The sequence below is a fragment of the Coturnix japonica genome, chromosome 10 (assembly GCF_001577835.2).
Source record: "Coturnix japonica isolate 7356 chromosome 10, Coturnix japonica 2.1, whole genome shotgun sequence".
NCBI lineage: Eukaryota > Metazoa > Chordata > Aves > Galliformes > Phasianidae > Coturnix > Coturnix japonica.
Genome location: NC_029525.1, coordinates 628614 through 646435, shown reverse-complemented (window position 1 = coordinate 646435; position 17822 = coordinate 628614). Strand labels below are relative to the sequence as shown.

The following is a 17822-nucleotide window of genomic DNA, read 5'->3' as shown; positions in this document are numbered from 1 at the left end:
ACTCCAAAAGGATGAGACAAAACTCTAAACAGAAGCAAACTGTGTGCCACCCCTGCAGTACTCCTTACCAACATCCCTGGAAACATGTGCCAAGCAGAGTGACCTGCACTGCTCTCTCCAAGTCATCACCTTCATCCACCTAAATGTGCCTTTTGGTTTGGTTTATTTTGGTCACTAATGCCTGGTTAATGAAATCAAGGCATCTGTCCATGCCAAAGCCAAACACAAACCTTTGCTTTCTCTTCTCTCTTCAGGAGAGGAAAATTCTCAACACCTTCAGTTTTGAGTTTTCTGCTTGTCTCAGAGGCGAGCCCTAACAGAACAGGCAACCCACTTCATATCCTACTTGTCACACTGGAACAAATGCTCCCTTACAGAGCACATCAGCCTGATACCCCATTACTAAAGTTAAAGCACATTTTGAGAAGCTTCATCTCTTCATGAAAACTTTGGGACGACTTATCCTGCCCAGTTTCCTTGCTGAAGACACTCATATTTGGCACCATGGCAAATACCCAATGTTTCAGCTCAACACACACTTCCAAAAATGAAGCCAGGTAAAGTAGATCAGAGATACAAGCTCACAGATATTTCAGGTTAAAAAAAAAATGCTGGCAAAACTGAGAGAAAAATATAACAGAAATAAAAATGGAACAACTTGCAACTTGAATGCAACAACAGTCTCCTGGCATCTCTCCATAGACTCACCAGATACTTTTTAGGAGCAAAGATAAGAACGGCACACTAAGACCCCCCAGAATACAAAGCCCTGTGGTACTCACCACACGTTTTGTGACTCACTTCTTGTGTTTGTTATCTGACATCACAGGGTAGTGAGTGCTGGGGCATAGGAGCAGCACAGCAGCTAGCCAGTCATATCTGTAGCGAAACTGGAAGGCAAGAGAAAGCATTTTAGAAAGTTGAAATGTGACACTAAAACTAAATGTAACAGCTACAACTCAAACTTCTAACCAGACAAAAGAGCCAGCACCACTGCATTTTCACAACTACTAAAGCAGGGGTAGAAGATTAAGGGTACACACTGCCCTCTCCAACTGTTTGTTCTTCAACTACTGACCCCTGTCTCACAGCCACAGCAGAAGATACCTATCACTTGTCCCAGCACATCAGCCAGGAGAGTATTTTTTGCTGTCTCCATTGTGAAGAACAAATACGCCAAAGTCATCACTGAGCACCCAAGAGGCACTGCTTTGACTCGAGCACACTAGATTTTGCTCTACCTCTTATAAACTTCTTGTCAGTTCAGCCCAAGTCACACACACATTCTTCCAGTGTCACTCCTCAATTCTATACAAGAAGCTATGAGGATTGCTCAACGGCAAAGTCTCACAGCATGCACCATTAGTAATCCTCACCTACAATTACCAGTACCAATTGTGAATGAAGCCAGGCACCTGCTCTACAGCTTCTGCACTCAGTCATTCCATTCTTCTAATATGAAAAGGCATCATGTTAAGCATGACTCCTAATATGATGCTTATTAGGAAGCACTTCAGGGAAACTTCAGTTCTACCCCACGTTCAAGTTTTAAGAGCTTTGACCAGGTCAAACGTTAGAGCAAGGAAGAACTGGCCAAACTTGTCCCAAAACAAGCCCTACGAGAACTAGAAAACTGCCAAGTTCTCTGTATAGAGCAAGAAGGGACTGCAGCTTCAGTGAGTACTTGGGTAAAGGGTAGGAGCATCCCATTCACAAGGCAGCCCCTGTTTTTCAATGCCAGGCACACAGGGAAGCTTGCTCCTCTGCCACCCTGAACGTAGTTTAGTTAAACTTCAGAGGAAGACAGAAATACACATACAAATTCCTGTGAGGGATCTCTGACCAAAGACTGATTTGACAACTTCACCTTAATGCCAACTTTCATTAAGAAAGAAAAAGGAAGCCGGTCTGTTCCTAGAGTAAATAGATCATTTCACACTCTGCTAATCTAGAGGTTAGCTATTACCCATGTTCTGCTGAAAAACAACATTGGCACATATGAAAGAGTCAAAGTGTAACACAAGAAAATCCCCAGAGTATCTCTGCAACTTCCTGCAGGCAAGGGCCTATCCCAAGAACCCATCCCCACCTTGTGCAAGACATTTGCTGCCAGACCTTTCAACCAGCACAGCAAACACCACTCCTCCCAACCTCACACAGCAGCACCTCACCAGAGGCGCTCCAGCCTCATAAGAGCATCCCAAGCTCACAAGGCAGAGCCCATTGTCCAACCTGGCAGCTGACGATGCTGGGCTGCTCACCCAGAAATCCCACCTGGCAGCAAGGCAGCTCCAGCAAAGCAGAGGGAAACTCAAGGTAAGAGAAGGACCCAGTGCATGACTGCAGCATGTGGCAGATTTGGACTAGAAACCAGGAACCCTGTTTGGCATGGTATGAAATACCTACCACTTGTGGGACAAACAGCAATGGTTACAAGTGAGAATATGCGGTCAGCCCGGTTGGAGCACAAGTTTATCGTGGTAGCCACATTCAGAAAGCCTCAAATTATGCAGAACGCAGTGCAGCACACCTGCTACAGAAAGAAGGGATGAGGATGAAAGAGGCTGTCCTAAGCCACAAGACAGACCCCTTCCAGTTTTTGACAGGTAATTAAGCTTTTGTATGTTTAATTAGTACCTCCAGACACTTGGTGAGTTTCCTGTGACATCTTGATGGCACTCACTGGGCTTGGAGATGTACACATTGAACTCCAAACCTCGGGTTTACAGGATCATGCAGGGGGAAATAGTCTACAAGGATGCCCCAGTTCCCACTGTGCCACCCTGCTCAGGAATATCTCTATTTTACAGTGCCAAAAACAGAAGGACTGGAATACAGAAGCTGTCAGCCTTGCAAGGCATTCTTCCCCATTACTTTACAAGAGAAGTGCAGCTGAGAAGCCAGCCTTCCTGTTTCAGGTTCCCAGGCAGGACCAACATCCCTAAAGGCACCTCAGCAATGGATATTTGTATCTTAACACAGAGCCAGATCCTTCCTTTCCTTATTGGGTCTTGGGGAACTGAGGCAGTGGGAACCAAGAGAGATGATTTCAAAAGCTTTGCATTAGAAAATTCACAGGTGCTGCTCAGCTCCCAGAGGACACCACTTCCATCACAGCATGAAGGTGATGCTACAAAACCTTTCCCTATGGGGCTCACAGGTGATACGCACATAGTTTTGGGATCTTTGTACTTCATCTCATTGCTATTTTATTACCAGTTAGCAGCATAAGCCTCTGGATAATGCTGGAGGAAAAAAAAAAAAAAAAAAAAAAAAAAAAAGAAAAAAAAGAACTTAAGGTTTGAGCTTTATGTGTTTAATGTACGGGAGCAATATAAAAATTCCAAACTAATGGATGCTATCCCACTTTGAAGTCTTTGAGCCAGCCAATACTCAAAGAGGGGTCAAAAAGCTTACATTGGTATTAGATGATGGAACAAACCTTAAGAGCAAGAACAACATTCACATCAAGCTTCAGTGGGGAGAAATTGGACTGGGGGCACACACAGCCAGACCTGAAAAATCACCCATCAGACCTGGAGCAATGTGCATTTGGGTCAGCACATTTTCATTCAAAATGAGGTCTCTGCAGATCAGTTCTGGTGAGCAGGGAGGTCTTTGCAGGAGACATCAACACTACTGAGCAGCTTTGGCATAGAAACCTGCAGCACTTCTATTCCGAGCCCAACATGTTAGTGTTCACAAGTTTTATCTAGAGAAAGGCTGGCCTCCCCTCCTAGGAGACATCACGTTTCTACCAACAGAAACACATGAGCAATCTCGAGGTACACACCACGTTCTGGCTGGATTCTTTGCTTATTTGTTTTTAAAACACCACTCCGTATTCCATTCTCTTCCACTGCAGACCTTTAACCAAAGCTATTGAAGCAATTAGAACAGTGAAGATAAGTTCTCTGAACTCTAATAGTTTCAGAACTCCAGGGCAGTCTTGTCCCTAAAGACTCCACCTTCAGCAATGAGAGGAGAGCCAGCAGATGCCCAGGAAAGGGAAAGAAAAGGAAAAGCACATGTAGCATCTTTGGTTTTTATCCCTGGGTCTTTCCAAGCCAGTGTGGGCTTCTGGCCATTCAGCAGTGCTCAGTACGGCCTTCTCATGGGCTTGCCCAACTCCTCTGACCTTGCAGAAGCCTTTGGTAGCCCTAAGCTACAGCTCTGCTCCTGATCCTGCCTGCAGTTACCTCCAGCCAAAGCTCCCACCTCCATGTGGCAGCACAGCTCCCTCCTCCCACCTCCAGCCCTGAGCACCTCACCTACATGACCTGACCTAACCCAACGCTGCCCTTTAAGCTCAGTAAAGACAAACACTTCTTGTCAGAAGGGAAACCAAAGACTCAATTTGATTGCAGAGAATAAATAAGCAGCAATCAGGGAATAAACATGCAGGACTGTTTGCTAATTACCAGTAGATATTAAAACTATGCCTAGTAGCTGTAACAGCAGAAGAGACCCAAACAACACGTTGAGGCCATCTGCCCTTGAAACACGGAAAGCAGCTGCATCAGAAAGAAAAGCCTTACCTCACCAGGTAATCTGCAAGTTTTTCACCAGGAATAAATACTTACAAGCAATACCTGGAGGAGAGCTGGGCACACAGCTCAGTGCCTTAACAACTGCGCTTGCAGCAGAGCTCCTGTGTGCATTCAGTAATTTGCAAATTCCTCTCTGAATACACCCCAAAGCTGACATCTACATTTATTCTGCTCAACTGGAGAATAAAAACCCAGCTTTTATTCTGGTGCTGTACTTGGGCAGCACTCTGAACAGTATTTATTGTCTGACACCTATGAAAAAATAAGTGAAAAAAAACCCCACACTGCTGCTTGCAAAGCTTTGTAAATACCATTTAACATCTTTCAATTCCCCTAACTCGCATGAGTAGCCCACACATTGCCATACATTGTGGCAGAGCACAGCAAATGGGTCTCCATTGCAGTCTTCCCTTTATAAAAGCAGAAGAGCAACCCGAACTTTGTGCTGTACCCCAGCGTGCCAAACTGGGACCTCTGCACACAGACAGAGCCTGCAGAAAGCTCAGCCTGCACACACTCCTACCAGCCCATGCAAAAAGGAAACCAGTGTTTTGTTAGCAGCGAAGCGCTGAAGACTCCAAAAGCAATGCCAACAGTCTTTGTAATGAAAGAGAACATAATGATGCTTCAAATGAGACAAGATCCAAAAAGCTAGAAAAAAACAAGTGGACGCATTCAGATAGTGCTGCTCACGGCACAAGAATTTAACAAAATAGAATTCTTCAAACTCTGAATCATTCAGAGTCCTGCTTCTCCTAAGTTTCATTAGACAAGGTTTTCACCACCCGTACCCATGGGGTGTTCCCTAAAAGGAGCCAGGCTGCATGTTTTCAGTGGTAATGATTCACCTGGTGTTTCATGGCTCAATGACACATCAGCCCGAGTGGACAACGACATTGTAGCTTCACTGAGGACGCTCCAACATAATTGTGATTTATCCTTGGCAAAACGTAACCTGCTCAATACAGCCTCCAGAGCTGGAAGATCAAAGTGGGAAAGCTCAACCCCAGCAATTGCTGACTTCTCACTTGCAGACCATTCAGCCTTCTCCCCACACAGCTGCAGACATCACACAAGCAACAGGAGCCTGTAAGACACCGCATGGCTCAGGGAGAAACAGACACACATCCTAATGCAAAGCATTTGCTTTTTAGCTGGTGCTACAGAGACAGCTAGCTTGACAGCCCTGTTCTGATAACAGAAACATTAGAGCAACAGGTGAGAAGGTAGAACAGGGCCACCCTCGTATGTAAGGATGCAAAACGAGCACACCCTGCCTCCTCCTTTGCTTCCCCCAAGACAGGAATGGAGCTCCCCAATGTGACCATGCTGACTCCTGGCCTGGTGCAATGCAAGTTCAACGAGATGGGCTGGAACACAGCACACATCTTGATTAAACAAATTGTAGCTATGTTGGTTTATACTCATGAGTGGGATTTTAAATTTGAGTTATCAAATCAGGCGTTCAGGAACGCTGCAATGATAGTCTCAGATGCCTCTACTCACTCCACGTCATCATCTGAAACACCCAGTACCGGGATCACATTCTATACTGCACCATCATCACAATGCACTTTGCTCACCTTTTGGATTTCTTCCTCTCCAAGGGGTCCCCTTATGGTCTACACAGTTGAGACTTAAAGAGTTGAGAGCACCTGTACGAGGAACATTTTCACTCCTAGTCTCTTCTGGAAGAAGCAAAGTCCTCTGAAGTTTGAAAGAAGTTATCCCAAAAGAGATATAAAATTAAAAATTATAAATGTCCATCTCATCCAAGGAGTTTCCTTGTGAGATGCCTTCAATAGGAACCTGACAATGAGTTTCTTTAGTTCACAAGTTCTGTAATAGATAATAGTAACCAGCCATCCAAGACCAGTAAGTCATCCAACTTACTGCTGTGATAATTTGCTCAGCAATCTCACACTTGATACACAAGTTTACTGACTCCTTTATACTCCAGATGCTCATCAGCACAGGGATGCCTTGAGCCTGATCACCAGTCAGTAACCCACATACATCTATTTGGGGTCTATTTGGTTATCAGGTTCAGGCTGATAACTCTGCAGAGCAGAAAGTCTGTCACACACATCTAACACATATGGCCCTCTGCAGAGAAGGGGTGATGCTTTCCAGGAGAAGCCTCCATCCATCCGCATTTCTGCTGCTCCTCAAGAGCTCCCTTTCAACAGGCTTTAGGTGCTTCTCTTTATCCCTCCTGGTTCCCTTCCTCCCCATGTCCCAACCTTTTAGAAGATGCTAACAAGCTGGTTAACAATAACTAGCCAGAAAGATTTTACTATTAACACACACATGTTAAACTCCGTTATCTCCTGCAATAGTTGTGGTAGTTTAAAGAAAATTGCCTGAGAACGTTAAGAGTCAAGGAGAATCAATACATATGCACTCTAGAAGTTGAGAGGCGCTTGCAGGCTGAACTTGCAGAAGGATGAAATGATATCTTCCAAGAAAATCCAGAATGTGCTGTCCATGAAACACAGCAATCCCAAGCGAAAACTCCTGCTGGTTTCCCTTATCAGCCACATTTGTGAAAGTCTACCTCATTATGGCAACAGGAGAAAAACATCTCAACAATACTCGGAGAGCTGAGTGCTGGGTCAGAGGCAGAGGAGCTCACAAACAGGTTTGACAGGCAGCAGGAGCAGTGCAGGGAAAGGCAGGACCCAGACCTCACCTCCTGGCCACACACTTCCAACCACAGCCTTGCAAGCGTTTAACACTTCGCTGTGGGATATCACTGTCTAGAAAGAATGAAGCTTCTAGCTTTTGTGTTTAGGTGCAAAGCTTCAACAACAGCTGCTCACACGACCTAAAAACTCCTCTGCATGTTTTCACAGGAAAATGCATGGCTTGATAAATCAATCTCTGATTAAATCAGATCAAGATTTTTAGTAGACATGGTTCAGCAAGCTAGAAACCCATGAAAGCAGTCCTCAGTTTGACAGCCATGCCATAAACACACACAAAACCAGCACTGCTGATGCTCTGCTGGCTGGAACTCACGTAATTACTATGACAGAGGACATAACGAGGTGCATGCCTTACTCCTTATTGCACAGCCTAGGCCCTGGGCTATTAGCAGTCCAGTGCCTGCAGAGGAACTGCTGCTCACCATCCCACACAAGGAGAGCTGAAGGGAAGCATTATGATCACCTCCTCCCACTTTCTACATGGAATACAATTTTCCCATTTAAAGTGACTGAACTTAATGTTCAATTACCTTATTTGTCCCCTGTTTCTATTTTTTTCCCTACTATTTGTTTTAATTTGCCTCGTTTCAGTTTCTACTCACTCCATCTTAAAATGCCTTTACACATTAACCATTAAATGTTGTGTGACGAATCTCCTCTGACCACACGTGGCACAGCAGAGCTGGAGGTATGTGCGGCATGCTGAGCCCTCCCCTCCAGGTATCTGCAGCCCAAGCAGCCACAGTTCTGTTTAGGAAATCCCATCTCCTCAGTATTTCCAAAAGAAGAGCTCATGAGATGGAATACATGAATACCCACATCACAGAATCCTCTGCTGGTACCTTGCCACCATTCACAATGATCGCAGATGCCATAGGAACAGCTCCAGCATCTGGAACCACCGGATTAAGCATGTTAGCATGATATGCCTGCTGCATCCTAATAGCATTTGTTCTGTAGACCTGCTGACCACAGCTTTCTCTAATCGCTTACTGAAACTCATTCAGCACTATTCAGTGACTCTAGCACTTCATCAGATTCATGCTTCAGCCCCCAAAGAATTCAAACAACCACGTGTGTTACCTGTAGCAAGCAAGAGACCACCTGCAATGACCAAGTTATCTGGAGTACAGATCAATTCTTCAAGTCTGACCAGCAAGCCATGGCCATGCTATACAGTAAGGGGTTTCCCCACATCCCTATGAAGAGTTTATTCCACAAGCTAAAAGCCACCCCACTCACTGCACTCCTGAACACAAGGAAGGACAGCAGACACCCAAACGTCCCCCCATTCAGCTCCCAGCATGCTGCCAGCTGCAGGAAAGTTTGATGTTTCTGAGGGATGGCAGACAGACTCCTAAAGGTTGATAACACATTAAAGGTGTAAGTAGTGGGCTCCAGGATCCAATAAAAGCTTCTTACTGCACTCACAGGAGTATTTGTCTAATTTAAAAGCACAAAAAATGTGACCATGTAGGATAAGGCAAACAGTGCATGGAGCTGGACAGCTCTGGCATGTTTTGTCGCATGGATTTACTTCCTTGTACTCCCTGATAGCATCTGTACAAAGTAGAGTTTTTCTCCAGCTTCTAGGAGGTGAATTTAACCTCCCCTAGAAGAAAACTATTGCCATTCACACAGTTAAGAGATTACACCTGCATGAAGAAACTTTGCTTCAGCTTCCACTTTCAACCCACAGTCTTCAGTATAGCCATCACCAAGCCACGCTCACCTCCAAGCAATCCCCACTACGTACCAGGTCAGCTCCTGTCAAAGCCCCAGTACCAAGGATCGCTGCACACCAGCAGATCACTGGTAGGCCTGCTGAGCTGCAGCCAGGCCAGGAATTACTGCCAGCACAGCACTGAAAGCATCAGCCGATTATCCAACACAGAAAACCTTTCAGCGTCACTGATCCCCCAAAGCTCTGCCCATCCCAGAAATGCAGCCTTTACATTCTGATTTAGATATCTAGAGATGAGCTGGAGAAGCCCTTGTAACACAAGGTCATACCTAGCTTGCCGGAAGACTAAATTTAGCCCTGTGTGCTTCAAGTAATTCTATTAGTTATGGAAAGAAAAGATAGTAGTGTTGAGCATTGGTCCAAGGGTAAAGCCTTGGGAAGAGTTGACTCCATTTAATTGCAAATGATCCCAAAGCTACCAGCAGGGTGCCCCAACTCAATTCAGCAGAAGAGGGACAGTTAAATACTACATAAAATCAGCACTGCCGCTCTATTTAAGGCAGGTTTGCTCAAGTGGTGTAAACTATTACTACATCCAGTTTTAGCGTGTAAGACAGGAGAGCAAGGAGGTTTAACAGATGGGCTTTCAGCAGAAATGTATTTTAGAACACCTCCTTAGCAGGCATATTTCCGACTCTAACACTACAACCACAACGTGCCATGGAAGAGCTGATCTGCCAGAACACAGGGATTACTCAAACTTTTGTCAGTGTTACCAGAGAGTGACTGAACGGTTTGCAAAGACAGGCTCCAGTTTACCCAATGCTGTCACAAAAAACAGCTTTGTAACAGTTACTAATTTTCAAAGCCATAAAGATGGGGGTGACTCATTCACCAGCACGAGGTGTGTTGGGTCTCAGGATCAGAATCAGTACCGCTGCACTCAGCTGAGGTTCCAAATCCAGGATCGCTACAAGCATTCAAGAGACTCTACATGTGAAAAAGAGAATTTGGTTTGAAGATAGCACTGGGGAACATCTACAATACCTGCACCAGCCCTGCCAGCTTCACAGACCCTGCAGGACATCTGAGCATTAGCTCAATGGCACTTAACGACAAAAGCAGGATGAATGAGCACAGAGCTTCTTGCAGTAGATGCAGAGGATCCACAGTCCAACACAGACCCCAGGAGGCTCAGAAAGCAGCTGGCAGCACAGGAGGCTGCCCCAGCACCCAGCCCTCCTCTGGGCACTGCTCCTCACACCTGAGCCAGCCCCTGAGGCATCCTGGCCAGCAGGGATCCCCACAACCAGCCCTAGCTCACACTGTTCCTGTCAAAGCCCTGTATCTGCACAGACCAGAAGGAACAGAACAAGTGCTTCCAGAACAACATGCCCCAAGTCATAGATCTTGACAAGTGAAGGCATTCTGGCACATGTAGTAACTGCTAGCATTGAGAAATGATTAAGAAAAACAACCAACAGAGCAGCAGGGCTGTATCCAGTAAGTCTAGACAAAGGACTGTGTATTGGTTTCCAGCCTAAAACCAGTTTTGGATCGCAACCACTGAATAATATAAATCTCAGCACAGATACTCCTGCAGCAGCAGCAGAACGCAGCCTAACTATGATTTACCATCACTGGTGTTGCATCCATCATGAGTGAAACTGAAGCCTTGGTGCCGCCAACACTGCACAGAGCTTTTTCAGAATGAGAAACCTGTCAAAACCTTTCCAAACAGAGGACGGCTGGGAAGCACTATCAGATGCCTGAGAGGCTGCAGTCCTGATCTCAGCTGCAGAATGATCACCTAGGGAAGCCAAGGACCTGAAAGCCATCCAAACTGGCAGCAGCTATGCCAGCCAAGGTAATCCAAAATGAGACTGCAAACAAGCAGCCCTTGGTATGGGAAAGAACCTGGTGGGAGCACACTGAGCATTTTGGAAGGCACTTTGAAAGCATCCAGGCTGCTCAGGTTAAGAGCTGCCACAATCCCTCCCTTCCAATGCACACAGGCACAGTGTTACCTGCAGCTTCAGCCCTCCCATGAGCACTCTGCTGAAAAGCAACAGCAGGAACAAGCCTCCATCATCACCCCGAAGGTGAGACCTTTGAAGTCTAACAGCCTTGAAAAGAGACAGCTACAAAGTGTGCAGTCTCTGCCTCATTAAAATAAGATGTTACAGGTTAATAAGTTTCCATTTGTTCACTCAAGCTTGTTCTTTCAAGATCTAGGAAATAAAACAAAGCTGTAGAAGCAAGCCTTGTGCATTACAAGGACAGTTAGAAAGTACCTGAGGACAGCCAGAGCCGCTCCACCAGGGCTGCTGCAGCACTCGGGATGAAGGACCTGGAAACGTTCAGCTCAGTTGTTTCAGTTTATTTGCCAGAACTGTCTCTTGCAGTGGAACGACTTTATAAGCCATATTGCACAGGACTTCCTCTCATTTGTTGTTTTTAACAGACCTAAATAAGCAGAAGTCAAGCCTACACAAAGATTTTTGACTCACAAGGAACCAAACCTGAAGACCTAGCAAGGCCTGAGACCCCACGACTGCTACACTCCGGAAACTCACCCAGAAAAACCTCCCACAGGAAAACAGCTCCATTCCTGTCCCCCTCCTTGACACAAGCAAGACTAGATAGATGCAAACAGATTTCCCTTTCCCCCCCATCCTGCAGTATGAGAAAGAGAAAGAAAGAGACTGGATTAAATCAAACCCTCTGATTTATACTCGGAAATGAACATGCAGCAGCCAGCAAACAAGCAGAGCTCAGGTTGTTATTTCTGCAAACAAGATGTTACCCTAATTACAGGTGTAAGAAAGATTAGTGCTTAAGTGGAAACTCACAGTTTTCAGCCTCATAAGCTAGAAAGATTTACCTAAGATGATTTAAAACGTGATTTGAGCTCCACAGCAAGTTGCTAAGATGGAGGCTATTGTGTTTTGTAAGATGAATAGCTTCAAGAAGCACGTTTCAGGCTGGTTGGCTTCACGGAGCTCAAAAGCAGGTTTCTCCTACCACTTCCATAGCTCTGGCACTAGGAATTACAATTCCTTGTGAACCAGGGGTGGGGGGAGGGGAAGGGAGTACTCAACAAAAAGCTGCTATTCCAGAGTTTTCTTAACAAGCCTCAAACTCATCAAACTTTATCAATATACATTAAAAGACATATATGGGACAGCAACTACTCAGGATAGTTAACAAGCCATGGGCTCCTCTCTAACACAGCATGTGCTACACAACCAGCCGTGAGAAACAACAGGAATGTGACAGCCTCAGAGAAAGGACAGCAGGTTCAGGACCACAAAGAAAAGTTTGTTTCTTTGTAAACAGCTGCAGTTTTCCCAGTCTAAAGGAATGTCATAATATAATCATAAGAGGGAAAAAAGAGGAGCAGCAGGATAGTAAAGGCAGACAGAAAACAGTTTTTCTAGCTCACAACAGAATATCTCCAATTCCTGCATTAGGAACAAACCCATGTCGTTCAGTCATCTTCCACAAAGCACAAACTGACAGGCTAATCTTCTGGGTAGGACGGCTGTCAGCTCTTCAGGCTATTAAGTTATTATCCAGAAGAGATTTGCTCACAGACGAGCAAACCAAACCAGAAGACTCAGACAGGTAAGAGACACCTATCCATTCGGGAAAGTGAGCTGCTCTAAGTAGGTTTTAAAGGAATAACATAGGAAACAGCAAGAGAAAAACTGAGGTGACCTCACACTGATTTGTGCCAGTTGTGATAACTGCTTTATTTCCACAAGCAGTCTGGTTTTCTGAATCAGAAATTCAAAAGACATCTAGTAAAGACTTAGAATATCTCCTCTATCTTTAAAAGATAGGGAACTTTACGTGGAACTTTATGATTGAGGAGGAACCAAGTCTAAGATTTTACCTATCCTGCAGCCTGTGCTTTCTGCACCCCAAAGCCCTCAGTCTTCTCAGCTCTCTACAGCTCAAGCTGCCATCACTTCCACACTGCCACCAACCTCACCTGGCCCCAGAGGCTGTTTGCTCAGCCATCCCCTCCTCGTGCAGGGACACACTCCTAAGTAACACCAGGCAAGAGCTGCAGGCTGTGGTCCAAGTGAGTGCTGCTGACAGATGAGGAGGGGAAGTTTCTGGGGGCTGAGAATGAGAAGCTGATGACCAACAGCTCCGTGACAGCATTTCAAAGAGCTGCTCCCACACTCGGGCTCCAACTCATTGGGAACTGAGAATGAAGAACTGGAAGCCTGTACAAGAATGAGGGGTCTGATTCAATCAGAACAGCACTCAGAACAGGCACTTGAAATAGAGATTAAAGACTCCTCTGACACTTCAGCATGAGAGCAGGGAGAAGAACATGTGTCCCAGGATCATGTGGCTTTTGGGGGAAGAGAAGCTGATTCATAAAATCTCATCTCCTCAAGAATATCTTACATGGATGGCAAGGGGGAGAAATACAGAAACCAAAGCAAAAAGAAAGAAAATTAATATGGGTGAAATAAGATGGAAAGCCAAAACTGAGGCACATGTTCCTACATAAACGCTGGAGAAACTCTTTAAATGCCTGTTTTCTAAGCGATGATGTGGGCGTAGCACATATTCAAACCACAGGGAAGGGCAGAGGAGTAAATGGGATACTCGGTGTTCAAGCACTGAATGTCTGGAAGATCCAAGGCCCTGAAAGTTTTCAGGTGGCACCACGTGAGCAACCCAAGCCCAGTGTATTATGAAGAAGGGAATCACAACTCCAGGCTCAAACCAGAACAGCGTGGCCTCAGCCACGCCAGCAACAACAGCAGCTGACCTGTGCTGACCAGGGGTTGGACAAGCAGGGAGCGTGGCATTAAACTGAGCCTCCACTCAAACCACTGAGTGTTGTGTCAACATGCAACACCAGAACCAGTTCTTAAACATCATGAGGCAACTCCTCCCCAGCAGCACAAAGGAGCGGTTGCAGTGCCTCATTTTACTTCCAACAGCAAGAAACTGAGTACGAGCTACCACAGTGAGACCTAACCATGCTGAAGAATAAGAGAATCCAAGGCACCACATTGTACCAGAGCAGGATGAGGACGTTCCCTGCATAGCTTCTTGCTCAAAGCTGTGCTGGGTACCCAAAAGGTGCTTGCAGCAGTTTTTAAAGGAGTTATATAGAGGTATCTAAGCCAGACAGCCACATTAGGCAAGTCCTAAGGAACAGACTAAGCGAATACTGGGCTAATTCTATTTTATCAAACGAAGTCAAGTCTCAGGAGTAGTTGGAGGTTGGTTTGATTTAATTTAGTCCTTTTGAAGGAGCACATGAACGAGAGGCAGCTGATACACTCCATTGAAAACAAGAAACCAACAAGTACACTGAATAACAAGATCCTTCACCAACAGTCTGCGGGGAACAAAGCTGTCACAAGATTAAAGGAAAAATCCTTCACACACTTAAGTAACCAGTAAAAAAAAATACACGTAAGAAACAGAAGAAAAGCATCACCAGTCATCAATGTAGCAGAGGGACTCACCACTGCATTCTGCTCTGCTCCACTCTATTGAACTGTGCAATACTGAGATGACAACATTTGCTATCCTGAATAATTTAACATTATCAGTAAATAAGGGCAGTGACTCTAAGGAACTGCAGCAAAACCTCGAGACACAAGTAGGTGATACAAGCAAAGTACGGCACATCAGAAATGACAAACTCTAAACACCAGACAGAGCTCAAGCCAATGCCCATGAACAGGACTTCAGCAGTGTATGCCCCCAAAAAGGAGCTTCCTAAGACTATCAATACCATGGAAAATGCAAAGAAGCAATTGGTTCCAAATCTATTCCTTGCTACTTTCTTTTTTGGACATCCTGTTGTTTTCTGTCCCTTCCTTGTATGTGGGCTATGCAAGCAGTAGTCTCCAGGCTTAGCGTCCCTTGAGCACCATAATGATTCGAGTGAGTGGGCAGATCCCTGGAAGGGCACAGGATTTAAGCGTTATTACACCCAGCATGGGAAGGTCATAAAATGTTGGAATGAGAAAAACAGAGCAGTATTTCCTCAAAACTGCCATATTTGTGTGCTCCTACCCCAGGCATCTGTTGCTGCTTACCAGTAAGCAGGATGCTGGGCCGAATGGATCACTGTACGTCACCTGAAGGCCCTTCGTATGGCATTATATAGGAGTACACATGTAACCTGAAGACATGTGGCATCTGGTTTCTTCTGAAAAGGTGGGAATTCAGGAGACATCCACCAAAAATAAAAGGCAGTGAGTCTAAAACAGCCACAAGTTTCTGCCATCAGCCTCAACCAGCTCATAGCTCCTCCTGTAATGCTCTTCCTGTCAATCCACATCATCTTTACCAGAACATCCAGCAGCAACTTCAGCTTGAAAAGCTGAATTGGTGGCAGTACAGAGAATTGGAACAGCACAGAAACTCCCATGGAAGAGAAATACAGATGGCATGGAGCAAGGCAAGGCCATCAACTTCAGTCTTTGCAAAAAGCTGTTTGAGGAACTGGAAGCTTTTAATGCAATTGAACAAGAGACTGGATATTAGCTTTCTGCAAGCCACCAACCTGAGGGAGCAGTGAAAGGCAATGGCATGAAGGAACTCTCCATGACACTGTGCAGCATCCCCAGGAGACCTGCTTAGGTCAGTCACGTCTGGGGGGTTAGTTTAAGCAAACACGTGCACAGCAGAGATGGGCAGATAACCTGAAAAACAGCAACCATGGGGCTCAGAGAGAAGCCAAGAACAAAGCACACTCTGAAAGCACCAGAGAAGAGGTGGTGTTGGCACAAAAACAGATGGCTACATATTGGCTGCAAATAAGGTTGCAGTAAGAACCTGAAGCAAGGTCTCACTCATCAGCGTAACAGTGGCTTTCCACACAGAGCAGCACAGCAAGCAACCCCAAAGAGGGTAAAGCAGCAGGAACTTCAGGCAAACAGCTGGAAAGACACTTTTAGGGATTCCTCTTGAGCTTCTGCAGGCCTTAACACAGCAGCTCCTCCCAAAAAGAAGCGACAAGAAAAGGTTCTAAGGGGGGCTTCATTGAGTCCAGAAAATGGAATCTCATGGCAGACAGCATTGGAAGAAACATCTGTATCTAAACAGAGTAGCTACTTAATGCAAGGCACAAGTGGAAGGCAGCGATTTTATCAAGCTGATAGTGTAGTATTTCACCAGAGTCAGCAGGATTTCTGCCAAAGGTTTCTATATCACCCATACCAGGGTACCACCACACTGCGAGCAGCAACTTCAACACCAAGAACAGACATTCCTGGCTATTTCTCAGTCTTTCAAAGTACACTTTGTTTTTATGAGCCGCACTAAAACAGAATTACCTTTTCTAAGCACCACACCACTTACATTTGAGACCTTTTGCCATCAGTTTGCACTTCTCCTGGGGTCACCCTTCCTGCACAACACCTTTTGACAACCTTTCTAATCAGTGGCATTTCTGGAGGACTCCCAGCTGTTTGCACAGAGCAAATCCACAGCAAATCCAGCTACAACACCCAGACCCACTGACACCACCGGCACTCTGCTTCCAGGAGAGCCCCGCCACCAAAACACTGCATCCAGTGAGGAACCCTCTGCACGAAGGCAATCTGTCCCTGCTCACCGTTCAAAGGAGCTCTTTTTGTGTTTGGAATGTGTCTGTAGGAAAGTGCCGATAATATACGATAAGAGCTTCTACACGGGAACAATGCTCCCTCTTCTCCGCTTGCCCACCAGCCTCGGCAGGCAGCCGGAGGTACCGACAGGGGATTACAATAAAAAAGCAACTTCGGTTGCTCCAGAGATGGGAGACTGATGCAAATCGAAGGCAGCAGCTGGAGCACAGAGCGCGGAAGGACTCGAGGAGCAGCAGCTGGCTGCCCATATGCGTTAGGTCACCGATATCAGAATAATTCAGGCCTGAGCTCACACCCGCGGCACCGGTGGAAGCCGAGAACGAGGATGATGCCCCCGGCGCTGGGGGAGCAGCGCTACGGCCGAGCAAAGGGCTGAGCGCCCACAAAGCCCCGCAAAGAGGAGGAGGGGGTCGGAGCTCGGCACCGCAGGGTGGGAGCAAGTCCCCCGGGCAGCCCCGCGCCGAACGCGGCCAATTCCCCGGGCAGCGGGGGACACAAAGGAGCCGAAGCGCCGCACGGAGCCCGGGTCGCCGCTCCGCCAGGAAACGCGGCCCGGCCCCGCCCGCGAGCAGCCCTTCATCACGGGGACAACGGAGCCCCGGGGACAGCCGCCCGCGGGCCCCGCTCCCGGTGAGGCGGCTCCGAGCACGGACGCACGCACCCACCCACCCACCCACCCACACACACTCAGGGCGACTCCGCGACGAGCCCCGGCCCCAAAGCGGCCAGACGCGGCACGGCCGAACCCCGAGGCCCCGAACCCCCGGCCCCGGGCCCGGGCCCGGGCCCTACCTGGCTGCGCCGCGCTGGGCTGAGCTGAGCTGGGCTGGGCCGGGCAGGCCCCGCCGCTGCTCCTCCCTCCGCCGCGCTCGACGGGGAGGGCGCCGACCCGGAAGCGCTCGGTAAAGCCCCGCCCCTCCCCGGGCACCGCCCTATGGCGAGAGAGCGGCGCCGCCGCACGGCTGCACTTCCGGGTGGCGGCGGCGGCGGGCTCGCCTTGGCAACCGCGTTGGTTGCTATGCGGAAGCGGGGCCGGCGGCGGAGCGGGGTGTGGGAGGAGGGGACGGAGCGGAGCGCGATGACCGCTCATAGAGCCGCGTTACCGTTCGGTGCTCGCTTTTTTAAAGCACGAGGCCCCAGCGCCGCCCGTACCGGGGCTCACCGCCCTCGCACCGAATTTCCCGAGCGCCCCGACCCGCCCGTGTCACGGCCCAGCCCGGCGGCTCCGGCACAGGGCAGCGGGAACGGCCCGTTCTGGGAC

The 17822-nt window shown here is 47.3% G+C and overlaps 1 protein-coding gene across 6 annotated transcripts in view; it reads right to left on the bottom strand.

The window, feature by feature from the left end:
* The window catches only part of CSNK1G1 (casein kinase 1 gamma 1), an 82455-nt gene extending 64968 nt beyond the window's left edge, over positions 1-17487 (bottom strand). For 2 of the 6 annotated variants that reach the window (XM_015872326.2, XM_015872329.2), the window contains exons 1-2: positions 17354-17486; positions 783-890 (exon numbers count right to left, since the gene is read on the bottom strand). The gene's annotated coding sequence lies outside the window, so the exon portion shown is untranslated. Of the gene's footprint in view, positions 1-782; positions 891-17353 lie in introns of all 6 variants that reach the window. The other 4 variants (XM_015872331.2, XM_015872332.2, XM_015872330.2 and 1 more) reach the window with 3 other exon arrangements.
* Between the last annotated feature and the right edge of the window lie 335 nt (positions 17488-17822).